Here is a 23,328-nt window from a genome sequence, read left to right as displayed (position 1 = left end):
ATTTCTTCCCCTGCTTTCCTACAGATTCCCACTACACAACTCTGCATGAACGCTCCTATGTTTCACCATACTGATCAAGCATTACTCCAGTGTTCCTGCCTTCTCAAGGCATCATTTTAATCTATCATTGCTCCTTACCTCCACTGCAGCTAAAACCACCCTAACTGCAAGGATGCCTTTTTCATACGCCTGCACAAGCTCAGAAGTCACAGAGGTGAAGATGGTGGACCTGTGAGCTGTGCTTTCAGTCACAGGACTGAAACGCAAAGAAATTACAGATACAGTTTAGATCTGTGCTCCCCCTTTCTGAGTAGGCCAACGTAACTGTCTCTAATATTAGACAGACCAGAATCAAATGACTCAAAACCCAGCTTGATGTTCTCAGAGGAATGAAGACAGTGAAAGGGATAGGTCAGAGCCATCAAGTCTTTCTTGGACAGCAGTAGTGGTCTTCTACGCCAAGATTTCATTACTTGTAGGCCTAACCTAATCCCACGTAGCTATGCTGTGCAAATTCCCATTCTTGTCTGAACTTGACAGCTGATCATTTGAAATGGGGACAATGAAAAAAAAGGAAAAGAAAAAAAAATCAGATGTGCTAAGTTCTTTCATTTCACATTGTCCATCTCTGCCCCAAAGTAACAGTTATGCTGGGGGGAATAGTAGGAAGGAATAAAATGCCCAGAGTCAGCACAAGTGTAAGTCAAAAGAGTTCAGGATCTGCATGTTCACTCCCTTTCCCTTCCTCAAAACCATAAGATACAAAGGTCTAGTAGGGCAGAGATAGGATAAAGTTGGTGATATAAGAGAAGGCACAGATGGCTCTGTCCTTTGAACTACTCCAGTGTAGGTCAGTTTGTCCTCCATAAGCATCTGCTTTTCTGAACTCTTAGAGGAAATGGGATCATCAGTTACATAAATGCAGTGGTACAGCAAAAACAGTTTGCTACAGCAGATTTGTCAAGCAGATTTTCAAAATAGTGCTTTAATAGGAAGAATCATCCAGCATCAACAAAGCCTTATCAGCATCTCAGCAGTTGTGTCAGACCACATCACTATTGACTGAAGTAGCCAACATCTCCCACCCATGTACCTTCTGCTCTGAATTTCTTCAAAACTCTGCCTTCCTAACTCTTCTGTATGACATTAGGAGCACTTTCAGATACCAGAACAGACATATATTATGTCATTTAGACAAGTATTCCTGTTATTAGCCTTCCTTCTGGTCACACTTCACCCTGTTGTCCAGACACAGGTTGATAGCAGTCATTCTCTGTGGCTTACTCCTCTACTTTTTTTTCTTCTAGTCACATTGATTTCCTTGAGAATGTCAATTCAAGAACTTTGATCTCAGGGCAAAACTCTCTCTGAAGGAGACCTCATAAAATATATAAACATTCCTTGAACCTGCCCTGAACATGAGTAGCATCCATAATGGATGTCTAACCTCCCTGCACTTAACCAAAGAAAAGACCCCGGAACAATGAAAATGCATGGCAAAGACTTGCTCATTGTTTTTGTTTTCAAAAAGAAAAAAAGAAGATAATTTCAAAAAGAAATCACTTATCAGTGAATTGCCCAAAACCATTCAGCAGCACCTTGTGAGAGAAGCTTGTTCTTTGGAGCTAGACCAAAACAGACGTTAAAACAAATCCTGAGGATGAGGATGCCTTCCTAACTTTTTTGGAAATAACTTTTTTCTTCCACAACAGAGCTTCCCAGAGAAAAGGGTCCCACAAACACTCTGCAAAAAGTTATAGTTTCAGCTGTTGGGGTTATAATGACAAAGCAAGCACTTAACAAAATTCTCAAGGTTTAATTATGAGGATTCTCACATTGAGCTAAAAAAAAAAATCTTATTGACCTATAAAGCCACCGATGCAGCGCACACCAGGCAATTCTCTGTTCTGTGGCACTAACATGCAGGTACAGCCCTGACCCCAGCACTGTATAAGGCAACTGAATGTATTTGTGTACAATGCAGTGATCTAAGTACTGCATTCACCCCAGTTATCTGACCCTTTTGATTTCATCACAAGCAACTCATATAATTTATAAGTAATAAAAAGCATACAGCTATAAAAATAATATATATGTAGCACAAGCTTCACACGTGTGGGTATCTACACAGAGTGCCATGTCACTTAGCATCAAACAGTAAAGTTAAATCCTTTTTGTTACAAGGATGAGTTTAAACAGTTATATGGAGTGCAGGTGCCCAGGTGCTGGCAGTGGGGAGCTGCCGGGGTGGTCTCTCTGAGGCTCCAACAGACCCACCGCAGGGCACAGCTGAGCCCATCAGGCAGGATGGCAGCGCCTCAGGGAAATTGTGTGTGTAAGGAAGGGCAAAACACTGTCTGATGGTGAGGGGAAAAGCGTGAGCAACAGCCCTGTGAGCACCGAGGTGAGAGGTGCAGCTGCTCCAGGAACCCAAGCAGGGATCCCCCGCAGTGACCATGCTGAAGCAGGTGTTGCCTTGCAGCTCATGGAGGGACCACAGTGGAGCAGTTATCCATGCTGCAGCCCATGGAGGACCCCAAGCTGGAACAGATTTATCCTGAAGGATTGCAGCCTGTGGAGAGGATACAGCTGGAGCAGGGGAAAAGCATGCAGAGGAAGAAACAGCAGAGAAGAGGTGTTACAGACTGAGCCCCCATTTCGCACCCCTCACTGTGCTGCCTGGGGCACGAGGGAGGCAGAGAAGTCGGGAACGAAGGAGTGAAGTTGAGCCTGGGATAAAAAGAGGGGGAAAGGTGTTGTTTCAATTTGTCTTTGTTTCTCACTATCCAAACCTATTTTAAGTGGTGATAAATTAAATTAATTTTCCCTAAGTCAAGCCTGTTTTGTCCGTGACTGTAATTGTTAAGTACTCTCCCTGTCTTTATCTCAACCCACAAGGTTTTCCACCCCATTTTCTTCCCCATCCTGTTGAGGGGGAGAGTGAGCAAGCAGCTGGGTGGGCATGTGGCAGCCACCAAGGTCAACCCATGACAACATACTAACTTATTTGTAGAAACCAGTATTCCATCTGTGGATGATCCTGACCCTTTAGGAGACTACATAGGAAATGTCATAGAATTAGAAAAAGCATTAACAGATAGAACTGTTCTGACTTACGAAATCATTTTTATATAATATAAATATACATAAATAATGAAAGTATGTGTGGACTGACTCATACAAAGTTTACCAAATTTTGGCTTCTGCTCATTTGGCACACAACAGGCTTTAAGAGGTCAAAGCTCTCTAAATACAGTAACACAGCGAATAAACTCCAATGCTACATTTTAGTCAATGAAATTGTGACAAACTGTTTAAAAAGAGGACACAGTCTCTTTTCTACTTCAAGTAAGAAACATATACAATAAGCAGTACCTGCTATACAGGATACAGTTCAATAATCCTGTCTTTCTGAAATTGAAGATCACCTGAAGGCAGGCACCTTTAGCAGAATAGAGAACTTTACTAACAAAACAATACAAATAATAGTTCCCAGGTGAATACAGAGAACATATTTGAGTCTAAAGCAGCTGACATACTGCAAGGAGTTAGTTACTTTTTGTTTCTTTTATGAAGTACATAATTTTATTTAATTAGAGCTTTACTTGTTCTAAGATCAACTCTTTTCCGTGAGCAGGATCATCAGTTCTCAGCTTTACAGAAAATGAAATATTTCTTTTAAAACAAACCCAATTAAAGCAATGGTATGTAGTTTGATAAAGGAAAAGATACCTTTGGAAAAAAAGAAAATACTCCAAAGAGCTACCTGATGTTACCTAAGGACAGCAGTGTACCATTTAACACAAACTTGCTTCCAGCAGACAATGAAGAGACAAAACAGCACTTTAAATAGCAACTGCATTGGGAAAAAATGCAAATGTTGGATGAACAGATAGTGAAACTTCCTGTACTGTTTTTCATACAGTGATAAGGACAGACCCTTGGGCATTTGTAAAATTAAGGTATTTCCTTACACTAGAAAGGTTGCTTATCAGACAACAGTACATATGGAGGATAAAGGATTCTCTTACATTGTCAAGAATGCAAAAATTGCATAAAGCTTAAACAAGTAATTAAATATGTTAAAGCTCAATTGCTAGAGGTAATGCCTCTTATTTAAAATATGCCTAAGAACACGCTAATAAACTGAAGTAAAAGGGCTTAACTGCATACAGCAGGGTATATCCCAAAGTAAGTTTTTGTTTCCTTTTTCCATCAGGCTACTTATTCCCCTCCAAAACACCTAGGAGCAACTTTCACAAAAGTGCAAAAACTTTTCAGGTGTGTCCACGAGGTTAGGCAATTGATATACACAATGGGATAAGGGAAAGAAAAATGTTTTGCAAGATGAAATGGTAGATGGTAAGCACATATATAAAAGTTTTTAAAAGTACATTCCAATTTATAAATCCTATTTCTATATTAAACAGAATTATCAACTGACTGCAAGTACAGTTGACTGGCACAAAAAATTATCTAAGGGCATGCGACAATTTTCCTTTCCAGATGACAAGCATTCTTGCTATCAGTTCCACATAAATCAGTCTCCTGCATCTCAACAACAATCGGAAAAGTTTCAATCCTTGGTTGGGGTAAAAGATACTTCAAATGTTAAGATACAAGGACACGCATAATCCCACTGAATATATTACTGGTATTAATAATGAGTTCAGAAGCAGCAAAAAATGATAAAAACAGAAACAAAAAGAGGAAGGTTTTCCATATAATTTCACTAGAATTGAGGTGCAAGTATTTATGCAACACAGAGTCCTTCAAAGCACACATACAGTGAGGTTAAGGTTTCCTTCACTACAAAAAGAGATAGGAAGAAGCAAGAGGTTTTTCTGAAGAATGGACAGATTTCAGCTTTAGTCATAACAAGCAGGGTGTTGCAAACACTACTCCACAGCAGCACTTTCTAACTGCTGAGCAGCTGAGGGATCAACGGGATCACTAAAACTCAGTGTCACCAAGTTTCAGGCTGCAAACACCTCACATTTCTAACAAGGGTTGAGAATTATTTCAAGCCTACGCAAGAAACAGGATATACACACAAACTAACCAACTCCAAGAAAAAAAAACTACATACAGAAGACAGGACTTTTTTAAAAAAAGATACATATATCAAGCAGGTGCTCATTCTCAGTACATAGATATTTGCAGCTAAGAAGATGGTTTCTCTGAAGAATGCAGGTTACAGGGGGAGGACACCATATGCACCATGATGCATGATCTGGAAAGCAGGCTACTTTTTTATGGTCCTTCTGTAAATGACCAAAGAAGTCTGTATGGTTAACAATACTGAAAAGAGTAATTTCTCTGTACTGAAATGCTTTAATACCTCTTCCCAGGATAAAAATTCCTTTCCTTAAAGAGAATAAGAACATTAACATTATTGTTAGTGCTAATGGTTTATTTGCTGTAAGTCACAAATCTGCAGCATGGGGAGGTTTATTTACTGTAGCTTACAAATTTCTCCCCTGCGGGTACTTCAAAAGTCATCTGTTTTTCAGTACCTAGTAATCAGGAAAATTTGTTACAAGTCACATTATGGTTGTGGGGCTGTCTTTGACTAGGAAAAAAAAAAATCAAACTGCAAAATTGTAATACAATGCTCTGATTTCCCAACATAATAGATCTAAAAAACCTTTCAAGTTTGACTCAAGTAGAAAGTGAAGACAGCTATGAAAACAAGCCTACTGAACTCCTTAAAAACCCTCACATTCACAAGTTTTTAACATGCTAACTATTAAACAGTGTCCAACTACACATGTAAGTACAGTTCTGCTGGTACAGAACAGTATGATCCTTATTCACTGAAGTTGTGGGGTGGCAGCACGTTGATTACTATGAAGACACACCCTGAACCTGACCCTCAGACTTGTTTCTTCAGCAGAGGCAGGGACAGAAAAAAGTAACTTAAGAGATGAAACATTTATATGGGAACTAGTAAAGAAAGGTCAGAGAGAGGACGGTCAACAAAGAAAGAAGTAAGACAAACCTGACAGAAGTGCAGGAAGGACATGATGCTACAGCAGACTTAACATCCACCTCATAGTTCAAACACAACTCATTCCTACCCTCCATCAAACTCCCACAGCTCTTCCAGCACTCATGTAAAACCTCACAAAGATGAAGCTTTCCAAGTTTCACACTTCTGAGATCAAATACACTCAGAAGATGATGTTACACCCATCACCCAGTGATGACACAAAACGATGATCTGAAGACAGAACTTTGTTTTAGGATCTGACTTCCCTAGAGATTAGTATATTTCTTTTTTTAAAGTAGTCAATAGGATTGTAAGACCCCTTCTTTTTCATCTTCCCTCACACTACAAGCCCTAAACGACGTTCTTGTAGAATACAGATGTTGAAGAAGTGAAAAACTCTAGCCATCCTGTTCAATGTGTGAACTTTTAAATTCCTGCAGTAGTCATCAGCACCACATCTCACACAGACAGTTCTCTCTTGGTATGTTTGTTGCCATGAGCTTACTTGGGTTCACTAAAAGTTAGCGTCTGTCAAGACAAAGCCATGATTTGCAGGGCATCAGACAGAGATGCCACCTCTAGTACCAATTTAAACAGTTACCAAGTGAAACCTTGTGACCAAGTAAAGAAATATACATCATCTTCACTAAAATGAGAATTCTGTGCCTAAAAACCTAGTTCTATAAAAAGAGGAAATAACCACACTAAAAAAAAAAGGAATCTGTAGCGTTTAAGTTACATCCTTACAAAGGCTATGAAGCTGTCTGCCTTCTCTCCATTTTTAATCTTGCCATCAGTAACAAGATAAGAGAAATTACAGAATGTTATTTCCCATGCTTTGTTAACAATTACAGCTCAAGCTCCTGAAAAGCTGGTTAAACTTGTGCATCTTCAGCATATTATCCTCCCTTATGGTTTCAAGACTGATAGGATGAAAGACATACACTGAGAACAACCAATATACTGTTATGTCTCCCAAACCAGAAAAAAATATGTCTAGTCCTTAATATTAAACAACTCATGTCAGTTCCTTCCTTTCTCTGCCAATTTCAAGTTCAGGACAAGGCATGCAGCCAAAGCTTAGAAAGATTCTGAAATAAACAGCTCACAAAGTATGTGTACACATATGTAGCAACACTGAAAAAACATTTGACTCCATGTAACAGAAGGGATGTTATACATATGCTACCAAAAAGGAGATATCTTAGTGAATTTAGTTCTCCTGATGCAAAGGGCATTTCTTAATTGCAGCAGTTTTAATTTTTCTCAAATTTAAGAAAGGGAATTTAAGGAATTCTTCTGTCTTTTTGTAAGGTGGGGTTTTTTTGCACTCTCATTGACCAGTTTTGATCTCATCTTAAAATGGAACTTTACATGCAGGATTCTTATTTTTTCTAGCTGTTCAGGTGACTGTAATCTACTTATCTAATTTGACTAAGTAGTTCTCATAAGTCACTTGGTTTCCAGCCCCAAAAGCACAGTATCCATGGCAGATATGTATCATACCTAATTCAGTTATCACTTCTCACAAATTGAAAACAGTACTCTATTAAGATTTCTTCTAAAAAACCATATTAAGTAAGTAACATTAGTTTTTCAAGATTCTCCACTTTTTGGTCATTCAAACAGGCACTTACTATTAATATAGCAATAAAATAATATTGCTAAGTACCAAAAATTGATTGGAGAAAGGGGAACCTCTTTTTATTGGAGGAACAGGAACACATCTCACTTTGCTAAGAGGATCACATCTGTAGGTCATGAATCAGGCTTACGCATATATATATTAATACATGGGGGAAGCAATAGCAGAGATCTGTAGTTTAAGATTACAAGTGACATTTATTTTCCATTACAAATATATTAACATATCTCCATGCAAGAATGATAGATATCAAAAGTTCGTACAATTTATAGCGCAGAAGGAATAAAAGTTTGCGCAACTTACAGCTCCCACTCGCAGTAGTGGATTAAAACCTCACAGCTAAAATTATTACAATCCCTGTTCATTCAACCTACTCCAGAAGGTACTGAAACTTCTAAGGTGCTTTGCCTCTTGAATCGGGATCAGGATTACTTTATTTCTGAATCTGGATTGTTGAAAATAGGGGCAAGTTTATCTTGAAAATTGAGTCTTATGACTCCAACAGAAGTTAACTTGAGGAGCATTTTCTGCAGCAGAGACATCATCAGAAGAGGCTTGGGGACAGCTGTGAAGGAAGCTTGAAAGAGCAGAGGCTAGCATAATTGGCAGTACATTCAGCAGTAATTTTTCAACTCACACTGGCTGGCTTCAGTACAGCACGGCATACTCTAAGAGTTGGCAACCGACGAGATTTTAAAAATAAACTTTGGATTCTAAAAATACATTTTTGATTATTTACCTTCTGAGTTAAGATCTGAAAATTAAAACTGGCACTCCTTCATCAATCATTACAGCTAATAAGTTACCTTATGAAATGGCAAGGAAGATTTTCTTGTAGTCACTCGTCTACAGGAGAAGTGTAGGCTAAAGATCTTTTACATTAAGTTGTCAATATTTCAGCTATTCAAAAACATCATACACTGAAGCACTTACAACTAAACCTTCATCAGACAAAAAAGCCTTTCTCAAAAACTCAACAGTCTAGTTTTCAACTCTCCTGAAAAATACCAATGGCATTTACCGCTGCTTGAAATGAAAGGAAAAAGATAAAATGAACTTTCTGGAAAGAAGAGTTGGCTACTTGCAGGGAAAAGAATCTGAACTTTTGCTTCAAAATTAACTTGTTCCACTACAGGGAAAGAAAAAGGTAGTAAGTCAACCACCATCTGACATCAGAACAATTAATATATGTCTAATCAAGAACCAATGGAGGCACTAAATATTCTAAGTACAATATACAGCATTTTCTATTAGATATGTTCAGCTACAAAGCTGTGAACAGTGATAACAGGTCCTGCGAAGCAGTAAATTACAGTAAGTGTGGGACACAGCAAGAGTAAGATCATTAAATTAACTTCCTCTGAAAACCTAGTGACAATAACTAACTTTCCTAAAGCTACAGTACTATTTTCTATCACTTTTAAAGCTTCTAGAGCAATATAAATCTTATACATAAGTCAAATCAACTTTCTCACATAAATGAGTAATAAAGTACCCGTAGAGATAAAGTTACATGAACATGCCTCAGTTCTCATCTGCTTAAATACTGCTGCTGAGAGTTTCAGAATCCAAGAACTCAAAGTACTCCTTCAAATGCACAGCTGTTTCAGTGCAACTTTTAAGCAGAAAAGCCCAAATAACGCAATACAAAATTCCAGTAAAAAAAATGCCAGTTCATACGCTTAAAGGAGAAAAAAGCAGCAGCAAGTAATCCTCAATAAAACCTGCCAGCAAGCATTGCCAAGAGATGTACTGACATTCTAGACTGAATAGGCCATTTACTCACACACTTTTTTTCTTTTTCCTTCTTATTTTTAATTCTCCAACAAACAACATCCTTTGTTTGACAACTGTTTCAAGCTATAGGAGTTCTACTATATGGCAACAGTTCATGTTCTCACTTTAAGACCTGATGAAAAAATCTCACTATTTTGACTACCAGTTCTTAAATGCTAAATACATGACAACAATTGAGTGAATAACACAAGTACCTGGGATATACTTTTGTCTATGGCTCATTTAATCACTGCTTGCACAGCTGAGAATTGGAATGCTTGAGGAGCAAGGAAAAAAAAAACAGCACCTCCAGTTCCTTCGAGATACTAACAAAAGAGAAAAAAATTTGAATTAGGCCCAGCAGAAAAATCAGCATCTTCCAACCCTGCAATCATTACTTTATTCTGTTGAAAATTTCCTCTTGGGTTAACAGACCAAAAATGAAGTCTTAACAGAGGACTCAAGAAACCTGATTTCCAGCAGCCAGTACACTGTAAAAGCATGCAGTGTTAAAATCCTCAGAGAACTGAAGGTACCAAGTAGAAGAATCAAGTTGAAGTAGAGACAAAGAAACTAGGTACCAGTGCAAAGATTGAAGACTAACAAGAAAATCTAATGCCTTGGGACAACGTACACTATTTACTTGTTAGGAAATACTACGAAGAGATCTACTGTCTAACAACAACAACAATGAACAAGGGAGCCAAACTTTCTTGAAACACAGACTGCGATGTCAGAGCTAAAGCTAGAAATGACAGCTGGTGACCGACATCAGGCTACACAGAGCAGTAAGTTTTCTGGTTTACTCACCTCTTCCCTTACAGTAATCTACTTCAAAATTTGGGTGGTCTTCCATGGGTCTTTCTGGGAAATTAATTTCATTACTGACAACTAAGCAAGCTATCAGGCTGCTTCTAAACTAAAACATTTAGAATATTAAGACAGAACTAAACATACCTGCCTGAACATACAAACAATATACAGGCATTAGAACAAAACACATAGCTTATATCAAACCCTTGAAAGAAGGTAATGCTTAAAAAATTCTGAAGGGATACAAGACAAAGAGCATGAACCATCCTGACCATAGCCTATGTTTCAGGCTGATTTATTTCTGAGTAATAAAAAAGCTTTGATTACATAGACAAATACTTAAGATTTGATCTTCTAGAGGGCTGCGTATGGCAATTCAATTGAACCCTGGAAAAGGTTCTCTCTGTGACAGCAGAATTGATCTGCTTCAGTAAACAGCAATTTCAGAGTATCAAGCCCCAGAAACATATCTAAATCACTTGTGAAATAAGCATTATGAAGAAAATAAAATAAACAAAACCCAAAAAGCTCAGAGGGGAAACATAGCTGTTCAAAGTGGTATCGAACAGTTGCAAGAGAGATCTAACTTTGCGATTGATTACGGTGCAAAATTAAGCGTTGCAGACATATAATAGAAACTCAGTTGAACCTCATTTTTTAAATGCTTATCTCTAGAATGGCATAACAACTGAACTGATACACAAAAATGCAAGAAAAAAAAAAAATGAGCCACAGCATTAAAATGCTACAGCCTGGCCAAATATGAGTAACTAGATACACAGTGCCAGAGGTCACAGCATCCACCAGCAGCACTGCTCATGCAAGCTATTGAAAAACAGTAATAAAGAAGTCCTACAAGGAGGCACTAAGCCAGCATCATCCCAAGGGAGAAAGAACTTAACACATTTTTTCAGTTACCTTGCCAATAACCTCCCCACTGTATCCAACCCACTAGACATTAAAATCTGGAAGAGATATAATGATTCTATAGCAACCAGCTGCTGAGATATTTTTCAAACAGAATGAACTGAATACAACTGCCAAATACTTTCCCAACAAATTTAGCCTGTTTCTAGTGGGAGGAGAAAAGTATGTTCACTGCTGTGATTCAAGATACAGTGCAAATCTGAGGTCATTACAAAACTAGGGCAATTTAAAACCAATCAGATAACCAGGAATAGGTAAATAGACTGACACACAAATTGTAGGTATGCAAGTTGCTACTACTCTGCAAGGACAGACACATCACTCAAGAAGCCTCTCCTCTGGAGCAGCACTTCCATAAGACTTTTTTTCCACACTGGTTATTCCCATCACCCAACAGGCCAACTTTACTAATACTTCCATGTCCCCTGTAACAGTCTATTAGGGAATTTTCTGGAGATTTAAAACAAACAGTCACATGAACATGTCAGCTCCATGGTGGTAGCTGCACACGTTCTGTAAACTCTCAAAACAAGGCAGTAATTTGGTTGTCTCTGTGTTTAGATGCAACGACTCCTGCTATAAGTCTCACAGCGTTCATATCCGTAAAAAGGTTCAACCTTCCTATGTATGCCCACAAGCGCATCAGCTAAAGCATTTTTCTCAGCAAAACAAGAATGAGAGACCGTGAGAATTCAAGAGCATGGTTTCCCTTAGCTCATATACAAGAAAAAGGAAACCTCTAGGTAACTAAGAAAAATCAAGTCTAATGTTAGGTTTATATACACTGTCCCAAGTGCGTAACCTCAGAAGATGTATTTTTAGAGGTCTAAAAATGAAAATAAAGGTGGAAGCCAACTAACTAGGTAACCTCTGTCTGTTTCCTTTTATCACAATAAGGCTCTGTTTCTATTTAAATATTCACGGAATAAAGTCTTTAATCTTTAATGAGAGACAAAGACAAGCTAATACAAGACGGAATTATTGGTAGACTATATTCATCTGGATTCATAATACAGTACAGGGGTAACAACTGAGCTCAACAGATAGATATTTAAAATACCTTAGTTGAGAAAGGCTCCCATTTTCCCTCTTTGGCTAATTTTGTTAACCTATGTTATTCCATCTGTCTTCCCCAGCTGTAGAGCATGGCTCATCATAGGTATCTAAGCTACTTCAGAAAAGTACCTGAGGACTGCCAGAAAAGCCAAGAGCTTCCTCTTGTACATGGCCTAGTACAGAACTAGAAAATACTGCTGCCACCTTAAATAAAATAATCAGAGCAAACCAAGTCTGGAAATCTGCATACTGGTGTATCCACACTATTTGTGGCTTTCTGTCCTTTTCTTGTCTTTTATATTTACTGTCTTTTTAAACCTCTCTAGCTACAAAGTATCCCAGGTGGAGAGTAATTGCACGCATTGTTCTCTCTGGAGGATTCAATGAACTTTTTTTTTTTTAATTTATTTATTTCTCCCCTCCCCCTTTTTTTCCTTTTTGAAGCTGGGAAAGGATAATAAAACACAATAAACCTCCACACAAAAGGAAATGAAATTTCACAAGAATTTCAATATGTAGGCTTCCTAGGTTTCATTTCAGTGCACAAAGTTTAGCTGAGTCAGCAATCTTGATTCAAAGCGCTTGAGGGTTTGTTTGTGTTGTTTTAAATACCAGGAGTAAATTTCTGTCACTGTTTTGAACTTTCCAAGCAGAATGCCTCCTTTTGATTTTGAAGATAACTATTTAAGAGATTCAGCATGATTATCCCTACATACACTCAGGAAAGCTATTTCAATGTAGTTGTTGCCCTGCCCCAACTAGCCTGTACTTTGCTTTTCCTAACAAAACCCAGGTGGTTTAATTTAGGATTGCATCACGGTAATCCAGGAAAAGCAGGAACTTGGCATTGCCATAATAAATTCCAGAAAGTCTAGGAATTAAGCAGCTCCAGCAGGGAATCCCGTTTTCCTTGGAGCTACAGCGTAATATTTTCCTGCTTGAAGCACGTAGAGCAGGGGAAAAAAAAAATGCAAAATTATTTCTGAAGCTTTGTACGATTTTTGATTACAGAAATTTTATCATCTATCAAAACCACCAAAGAAAGAATCCTCCCTCTTACTTACACAAAGGTCCTTAAAACTCCACTAAAAAAACCCACACCACACAACAGGCAGAAGGTTTATTATTTAGCTATCAATGGAGCCTACCAAGCATCGAGAAACAACTACCAGCTGAAAAGACTACAGTCTTTCAGTCTGCTGAAGTTTCAGCTAACATGTCATCCCTGGAATACATTCAATTCCTCAAGCCAACAACTAATAAGAGCCAAGACGCCAAAAGGTCAAAGCTCCATTTCTCTTATTCCTGCCTCTGAGCAAATGGTGAGACCAGGAAGAAAAAAAGAAAAAAAAAAATTCTACATATTCCTACCCTTTTCAGTCCTACAGTTCTCCTCCCTTCTTGGTAAGGTCTCTGAAATCTGTATCAAGACATAAACAGGAGCAGAGTGAAACTAGCTCAGATCCTACTAGTTTGTCACCTGCCCATGAAATTCTGAATTCTAATATGGAAACCTAAAGTTTTCTGCTGTAATTTGACAAAGCAGCAAGCAACAGCATAAACAAATGGTGGTGCCTAAATACTCTGAGATATCATATCACACCAAATTTAGTCTTTGCTGTACAAAGACTGTATTTAAATTAAGAGTTAGACCCTGTAGGATCAGATGATGTTCACATCAAAAAGGCTTGCTTTTTTTTGGGTTTTTGCATCTTCTTTCTTTTAAAGAAAGGCTTTATCAAATAGTCTCAATTTTTTCTATTTTTCTTCCATAACACCAGTAGCTCTAACCTGGAGGCATTAAGATGGCTAGTCTCAGACACATACACACACAAAAAATACACTATGCTGCTTTTGTTAATCTAAAATCCCTTTATTTCTTTCTTATTCACACAGCATGTCAAACACTACCACTTGGTTCTGGACAATAGGCTTCCAATGCAAATTTAGTTTTTAAATTCCATTTAACCACCCATACAAATGTTATCACTAACTAGTCCACAGTGTTCACCAGGATCTTCCCCATAACATCACCTGAGAAGTCTTAGGTAATACAAAGAGATTAAAACAAAACTTTGCCAGATTTCCTAAAACAGAGGAAGAACAAGAACAGGCACTGAAGTATCAAGGTCTTATATAAGTTAGTAGAATACATCAGCTAAGTTTGTGCAGGGCTTGGTTGTTGTTAGTTTTTTTATTTAGAAGACAGCTTTACTTAGGGACACTCTAGGTTATTAATAAGTACTCATCTTTTTGTTTGTAAATTCTAAGATACTAGCAGATTAAACTCTTTGGGTTAAATTCACCCAACTAGTTAATACAAATAAGTTAATTTTTTTATAAGGCATACAATAGCATTTGTCAGCAGTTCAGAATAATATTGAGTACTTGACTCAAAAGGGTGCATCTTTTTCCCTCCTCCCCAAAAGAAACACAAAGCAAAATCATTTTTCTTGTATCATCTACAGACACGTAAGCTTTAAGCAACCCTCTCAGACTTAGATGTTGAGATTAAATAGTAGCACCAAATGTATGTTCACAACACATTTAAGGAATCAATCCATTGCTGCATTTGACATATTAAAATCAGCACTGCATCTGGAGTATTTTGTATTTCTGTTTCACAAGAGTGGATTCCAGTTATTGTACCCAGCTATATGACTTACACTTCATCCATAACTTCTGATTGTGCAAAAAGGATGACTCATTAATCAAAAAAGCATGAAACTTAAAATGAAAGCGCTGCACAAGCCTCAACTCCATTCAGATTATTCTGATAAGAACGGTGGTAATTAAGAATGTTCTGAGCATGCATAACACCCTTGGCTTCCTATCAGTGAGCGTGGTTCAGATACCATAAAAGGGTAATAGTGGGAGGAATCCACTACAGAGTGGGAGGATCCAACCATTTTAGTTCCACATTGACTAAAGATCTCCTCTTCAGAAGTCAAGTGTCACCATCTTTGTACCACTAATGCCATCCGAAGGGCTCTTGGCTAACAGGAATTTTCAGCACTAAGATAAACTTAGTGATACCAACTAAGCCACTGACTCCTGATCACAGCCAGTTAGAGCATATTAGTAATGACAACATTACATCTAGTCAAGTGCTACACCACACAAAAAAAGAAATGCATTTGCCTTCTTCCCCTGTCCGTGTCATCAAAGAGTTTGGCAACATTTCCTTGAAGCAATATCATTTTTCAGCAGGCACTATGTACAAGACAAACTTAATTTCTACCATATTTCTTAAAATTAGCATATTATCTTCAATAGTATGTTGCTATTTGTTCTTTTACGAGCATATTATATTGCTTACTATGGTTTTAAGTAGAGTAAGTACAGAACAGTGGAACATGCAGAAACCTCTTAGCTGGATAATGGATGTTTTCAAACTTTGCCATTAAGCACCTCCAAAATCCATGATGTCCTGCCATGAATTTAAGTATAGATGACCAAATCATGTGAAAACATATTTTAGCACTTTATGTTTTGAACTTTTCCTCTGAATTTAAGTTTTACAAATCAGAATCAAAAAAGGAGACAACTATAAGGAATAGTTGGAGAAGTATGGGGGCAAACCTTGATATATGTCTGGTTTTTAAATTTAGTACTTGCCCAGATACCTACAGCAACTTAATTCCATGCTACTTTATTCTAACAAAAAATTCTTCCTCCTTCTCTTTGTTGTTTATTATGCTGTTTTGCAATTTGAGCAGACACTGAAGAACAGAGGTATTAAAATTGAATGTTTCTTTGTAGCTCTACAAACTATTTCCAGTAGTTTACTTTATACAATCTTTCCTTGCTGGGATTGGTTCTTACAAACATCAAAAGAACAAAATCAACGAACATCAAAATACAAAGTTTAAGTGGGAAAGAACACCTGCCAACCTTCCGACAGTACTGAAACACACAGGACCATTAAAGTGAAAAAAATGTAGATAGAAGGGAAAAAAGAGGAAAAAAAAAAAAAAAGAACAGATAAGAACAATGTTGACTGGTAAAGGCAAAGAGCTAGAAAAGCAAACGTTGCAGTAGCACAGGCAACAGATGCACCGAAGGACCAGATCAGACAATTACTACCTAAAAAAGCCAATTATACTGAATGCCCATGCAAAACCAACCAACCAAACAAAAAAAAAACCCAGTCCTGAATATCACAGGAGTCTATCTGTCTGCCCGAGAAAAACAAGAGAGCCAAGTTTATCCAACTGGGACTCACATGAGATTAAAAAAAAAATTTCAGTATTTTTGTTCAAGAAATTAAACTATTACACCATCCCTTTTGGTACATGATCAGGTTACTGGCATTTTATTACAAAACAGAACTCTGAAGTTGTCAGCTTTTGTTTATGATTCTCTGTAAGAAAGAAAGAATCTTACTTCCCCAAAATACCCTGATGATTTATGGAAGCTATTAGAACCTTACCCTGGTTAGCTGAGCTTCTGCCTAAATGTTCTCACCACAAACACAGGAATCCATATAGAATCTGTACACAGCTGAAGGCCACGTACATGCAGGGAACTCTTCACAGGTGCATCTATATATTGCAACAGACTCTCTTCAACTGCCAGCTTTGTACGGGCACAAGCACATGTTCATACAAAACAGCTTGCAGGATGAGGGCCTAACAATGAGAAGCTAATGCCTAAACATAGTGTAATATAACTGGAATTAGGATCTGTTCAACCTTTATCTTCTTTGGTTGTAAGACTGGCAGAAAAGATAACACTGAAGTTTTGACCAGTTCTGCCATGACCTATTAAGAAAGTTACTTTAAAAAACATTAAATATTGCACCTCACAGGGCAGTCCATAATCTTGTGCTTGTGAATTTGAAATTGTAATATAAAGCTAGAGTATGCGAAAAAATATATTTTTACAGTTACTAATAAGAGACTTTTTTTTAATAAAGAGGTGGTGACCTCAAAAAACACAATCAGCTTGATAGTATTTTCAGTTTTCAGCACAGCTATATGAACACTTAACATACAAGCACTAAGTTTCCAAAACACAACCATAGGTATTAAACTGTAACATTATATGAAGATAGCCATCGCTGATAAGCGTCTGAGTGTCCCTGCATAAACTCACCTTGACCTTTGAAAGTTTGATATGCAGCTGACTACACAGCTTCTTCAGCTAAATGGGCACCCAAGACTGTTCTATTCTGTATGGACACACAGTTGAATTATCTTCCTAGTAGTCAATAATGGATTTCTCCTTTACAGTTCAACTGGTAGGGCAACTAACAAAAAGTTAATGCTTATCCTGCCAAGTATACATTATTTAGAAAAAAAAAAGATAACTTTTTTCTTTTGCCCCGAAGATAGCTGGTTGCTCTTTCTTAAACATAGAGCTAGACATCATTTTAATATTTTTCTCATATACTGTTTCTAGGTACTCACACTGAGAAACTTAAAATACTATCAGAAATGAATAAAAGTTCTTGTTTCTCCAATGCAGCTCTGACATGGGTACCTTTGGATCTTAGCAGGCCTACAGAATCACAGCTGGAATGCAACAATTTGAGTTGTGTATCGCTTACATTTATTGACAAACCAATTACTTTGTAACGTGTTGCAAAACTGTGACTGATTGCTTAAAACAATTACTCTCTCATTTAAGAGTTAGCATACAGTCTTTACCTCAAAATCTTAATACAGTTCTACAGATGTCTCTGATCACAAAGCAAGGACAAAGCCGAGGAAAGCTGCCTGCTGGTAAGCTATTATAGTGGTGATCTTCAAACCCTAATGAAGTTATCAGTACAGAAACTCTGGCTGTCAGATCTGAGGAACTAGAAGCCTGTGTTTTGCATTACTTGCCACTCAGTATCTTCATCAAGTGCTCAAACATACAGTTTTAATTTTAATGCAGAATTGTTTATTTTAGTCCTTCAAGTTTTAAAAATTCTGTTGAAGATACCTGTGGGCAGCTAATACAATAAAGGTGATTTAGTTATGCCTAACACACTCTTCAGTAAAAACACATACAAATCATAACACCAAACAATCACAGAAATTGACTGCCTGTTTCTTTAAAAAGTGAGGGACCAGAACAAGATAAAAACTGCAGTTAACTGTGAAGGATGTTGGGAAACCCAGACTACCTGCTCACAGCATGTGTGATTCTAGCTGAAAGTTTCTACTATGAAGTATACATTCCATTAAAAACTTCACTTTCCATTGTTTTATTCTCAGTTGTAAAGTCTGGTAATTACTTTTGGAAAACATCTTTCGAAAGTACAGCTAAAAGATAAGTAGAGCAGCTAACTATTAAAGTGGTCCAAAGATACTACTTTAGATTTACTATGTGTGGTTTGAGTTAGAAATTTTCTAAATGCTGTAAATAAGTCCTCATATATAGCTCATTAATTATTTCATAGGTATATTTAATTGTTTTAAATCTTATTTACAATGATGTATGAAAATACAGACAGCAATGTGCTACAAATGAGTTTCATTATGAGTCTTCCAGAGAAGTCCCAACCATTTCAGGTACCTCTCCATGAACCCTCTTCCAGAAACCATAGATTTAAACCCAGGTGTTCTCTGTATTTTGGAAGTATATTAATAACTATTATCTACAAATTGTGCATTTATACGGAGCAAGTAAAACTGTATCTTGAAATGAGGCAAAGAGAAACCACTGTCCAGTCATTTACAGTAGTCATCCTCAGCTCTAGATCCTTAAAAGATATTTAGGTAGAGAATCCCCATGGAAATTAGAAGGAACTACCCATCAAAATACAAAGGAAAACCTGAACTCTCGAGACAACAGGTCTTCAGTGAAATTATTTTAATAGTATTACTAGGGCCTGCTAATCTATACTACTAGCACTAGTGTTTTTATCTATAATACTACAACATACCATTAAGCCCATGATTTTCAAGGATTGCCAGCACACAAAAACTTACTCTTATAAATCCATAGTATTTAGACTTCAACTGTCAAAACTGCGGTCACTACAAATATCCTGTGGGCACAAACAACCACAAGAAACAGAGCGGGGGAAAATAGATTGAGACTACTGTGAAAGAGAATAGACAGGAGCGATTTAGGTTTCAGGCAATTAATAATATGATTATTTCAAAATTCCAGACACATACAACACTTGTGAAAAGTTGACTTTACAGAGAAAAGGAAAGACAACCTGAAATGACACTAATTAATTCAATTACCTTAGAAACAACACATGAAAAAGGAAAATATAATATCCAACATATGTAAGTTTAATACATTTAATAAGAGAAAACCAAACCAAGCATGTACTACGTCATTTAATTTTTCTGCATTTTTGACTGACTGCAATGAAGGGAATGTTGTAAAAATGCACCTTTTGTGTCAGGAATAAAAGAAAAAAAAAAACTACAAAATTTCCTCCTCAGGGAGAGAGAGAAGCCCTCTCTTCACTCCTCGCCACACAAAATTATTTCATGTCCATACATTTTCTATTCTGGTCAAGAAGTTAATCCTTTGACACTCTGAAGTATCAAACTGTCAAAAATTCCAGTTTCAGTTGTAGAAAAACATTTAAGATTAGTAATTAGAAACTAATCTTTGCTATACAAACAGTGCACAGTCTATAAAGAACTTGACCACCTCTTCCCCTTATACACACACAGAGCTATGTAGAGACATTCGTTCTAGACAGGTGGATTAACCAGACATCTACATGCATACTCCAAAACTACACAATTTTTGTCTCATTGTATGAAGGATCAAATACAGTTATATATACTGCAATCTACAATTAAAAGTATCAAGACATACTTACAATAACAATGACACCCAAAAATATGGAATCTGCTATATTCTTTTTTAATTTTAGAAAGCATACTCTTAAAAAAAGGGCAACTACTTTTGCCACATATCATACAGAAATTTTAGCACCTCACAGTAAGGTTTTATGTGCACAAGTAATTTACCATTAGATCTCAGACTGGACAGAATTTCTAATTGTCTACCACACCACCCAGTTTCATGCTGTGCAAGTAAAAACAAAACCAACTTACTGTGTAGGGGGCATTTCAAGTTCAGCAGCTGTATTAAATACAGTAGCAATGAGCATTCAGAGTTCCTAGCAGACAACAGGAGCAGAAGCAATCTTTTGTTTATTTTTATAGTAAAAAAACTATAAAAATAAACATCTGATCTCTTTGGTTCCTTGCAGGTTAACTACTGAGCCACCACCACCTGAAATGCGTACTACAAACAAATCTGTCTGCTTATGATTTATTCTACTCTATTACTAAAGACAGCAGAAAAAAACGTTCATAGTCGATAACCCTCGATGATGATCTCATTCCTGAAACCATTGCTTACATTTTCCTTAACTTTTTTATTTTTATTCTACAAATGGAACTCTTGCATTCCTATTTTCTCTGGCGTTATCCTGCTAAAAACCAAAAGTACAATCCATGATTACTGTACAAACATAGACCAGAAAAGGCTATTCAACACCATAATTTAGAATTATTTAATTGCCAGATTCACGTTCTTTCCTGAATCCAAATCTATCCTAATTGCATGATTAGAGGTATTAAGGAAAGAGCATGCAGACTTTCCACCAAACAGCTAACAGCAGCAAGAGACAGAACAGGCACTGCAGGTCATTGGTTTATTTTGAGATACCAAATCTTATTTTACTGTACCTAAGTAGTTACTCCACAGAACAAGGATATAAGGAAAATTATCAAGAAAACACAGCTACTCTGAAAAGAGTCTTATCTGGAATGGAAGACAGTGGGATATTATAGATGGAACACTAGAACTGAAAGAATTAAGTGTGGTTTATGAAGCAGCAAGTGCAAAGAGCAGCCTGCTCAGCTCAAATGAAGTTAGAGCCTAATACACTGGAGAAACTGTTCAGAAACAGTTCATCTGTATGAAACATGACCCCTGTAAAGCTGCCAAAATCAGTGAGAGCATACAAGTGCTAATCACGCAAGCTAAAATGGCTCAAGATGCTTTGACTTACATGCACGCCTAAACATAGATGACTGCATATCCTACATTATAAGTTAACAAAAAGAACACAACTGTTTTCTTTACCTGTAGTTCTATATGCAACCAGTATACCTCATCATCATCCACAAGCAAGTATATCCCCCACTCCTGTACTTGTAAATCTGAATACAGCTGACATGCAAGACTCCTCCTTCCATACCTCACCCCCTCAAGCAGGGCTTTGGAGATGCAGTGTGAGCGTTTTAAATCAGAAAGAACTCCTCAGTAATCAATTCACTGGTATGTTTCAAAGTATACTGTATAAAAACATCACCAGGTCATACTTATTGAGGGAGGTTACTGGTGACTAGAACAAAAAGGCAAAAGAAAGACAGACAGGTTATCTAAAACAGCGTGAAATAACACTGCACAGTGGAATAACACTCTCCAGAGTCATCACTACCTAAAATACACAGCTTGGCTGTTTGTTTTAGGAAAAAATACATGCCTTTGGAGACTGACTTCAAATACTTTGTTAAAATACATAGCAATCACCTTAAATATATATTGCCATGCAAGCTCTAAACAAAAAGCATACTTTAGAACTGTGGGGTGGGAAGAGGCAGAGGAAAACAGAATGTTTCTTGCTTTAATGAGTATCACACCATCGCATCTGGAATGCTAGTTATTTTACTAACAAGAATTATTTACTAAACAATACGCTGTAACGATCTATTTTCCATATCATGACATCCTCACCCCACAGAAAGGTAGAGTTCACAAAAAACACCGTTTTCTAAAAGCAAAACACGCATTTCTTTTGAAATAAAGCAGCTGAATCAGAACAAAAGATGTCCACAGGAAATATTATCCACAAAGTTGTCCGCTAATCTGAGGCAAACACAAATAAAGGGACGAAAACCCGACCGTGTACCGGTTTCCTTTTCCTGACGCCCTGACAACATTCCCTCGTTCAATTGGTCGTGTGCCCTTTCCAAGCCGTAAGGGATGGCATTCCTCCTTCCTTCCCTTCGCACCAGGGCGGACTGTATGCGTCGAAGGGGCAGGGAGCAAAGAGGACGGAGGCAGCGGGAATAATCGTTACTTAACGCGGTAAAGGCAAACCCGCTAACCCGCAGCCGCACAACCCACCCCTTTGCATTCCACGTCCGAGATTTCCCCCCCACCGCCCCGGAGGACACGGGTGGCCGGGACACGGCTCCCTCCGGGAGCGACGGCTGTCTTGTGACGGCCAGGGCTGTGCTACCACCGAGCCAGCGCACACCAACCGCGGCGCTCCCCCCGCCGCGCTGCCCCGCTTTCCTCCACCCACAAAAACCGTAGCTGCGAAACCCATGCCGGCGAGGTACCGATAAAAATTAAAAGAATAATAGTGGGGAGAGAAAAAAAAAAGGGGGGGTGGGGGGCGGCCCGAGGGAAAGCAAGCAGCGGCAAGCCCGCCCGAGCGTCGCAGCAGCCGGCGCCGGACCCGCACGGCGGGCGCATCCCGCCTCACGGCTCCGCGCCCACCCGCGGGCCGCCCACACCGGCGACGACCAGGGCTGCTAAGGGAGACGAAGAGGAGCGGGACCGCCTCGCTCCGTGCCGGGCACCCGGAGCCTGTCAGCGGGCCCGGGCACGGGGACACGCCCGGCCGCCGGTACCGGGGCGGCAGAGGCAGCGCAGGGCAGAGGCGCCGCTGCCCCCCCGCTCCCTCCCCGGGTGCCGCTGGCCTAGGTTGAACCGTCGCCCCTCCCAGTGAGAGTCGTGTGGCGTGTGTGTGTCCCCCCTCGCTTCTCTTCCCGTCCCCTCCCGCCGCCGGGCAGTACCTCATATCTGCGCGGGCCGGGGGGCCCAGCTCACACCCATGGCGACGGCGGGGGGGATGGAGGAGCCGGAGCGGCGTCCGCCACCACCTCCGCCAGACGCACCATCCCCTCCCGCTGCCTCTTCAGCCACCGTCTGGCGGGCGGCGGGGGGGGGGGGGAGGGGGGGTGGAGCCCTGGCTCGCGCTAGCCCTCGCCCTCACAGCCGCCGTACTGACGCGCGGCCGCGGCCTCCCCTCCGCCCCGCCCCCTGCGCGACGGGCAGGCGAGCGCCGCCAATCAGAGGCCGCGAAGGCCGCAGGGACCCTGCCTCCTCCAGCCAATCCGGGCTCGGCCGG

General features: G+C 38.9%; 1 protein-coding gene across 15 annotated transcripts in view; it reads right to left on the bottom strand.

Annotated features, from left to right (window-relative positions):
* The window catches only part of ITSN1 (intersectin 1), a 139,772-nt gene extending 116,515 nt beyond the window's left edge, over positions 1-23,257 (bottom strand). For 9 of the 15 annotated variants that reach the window (XM_074601329.1, XM_074601431.1, XM_074601376.1 and 6 more), the window contains exon 1: positions 22,994-23,257. The gene's annotated coding sequence lies outside the window, so the exon portion shown is untranslated. Of the gene's footprint in view, positions 1-9,628; positions 9,735-19,132; positions 19,152-22,993 lie in introns of those variants that run through there. The other 6 variants (XM_074601392.1, XM_074601338.1, XM_074601423.1 and 3 more) reach the window with 6 other exon arrangements.
* Positions 23,258-23,328: the final 71 nt, after the last annotated feature.

Source organism: Larus michahellis, chromosome 1 (assembly GCF_964199755.1).
Source record: "Larus michahellis chromosome 1, bLarMic1.1, whole genome shotgun sequence".
Taxonomy (NCBI): Eukaryota; Metazoa; Chordata; class Aves; order Charadriiformes; family Laridae; genus Larus; species Larus michahellis.
The sequence above is the reverse complement of the archived record's forward strand: the minus strand, read 5'-3'. Positions and strand labels throughout refer to the sequence as shown.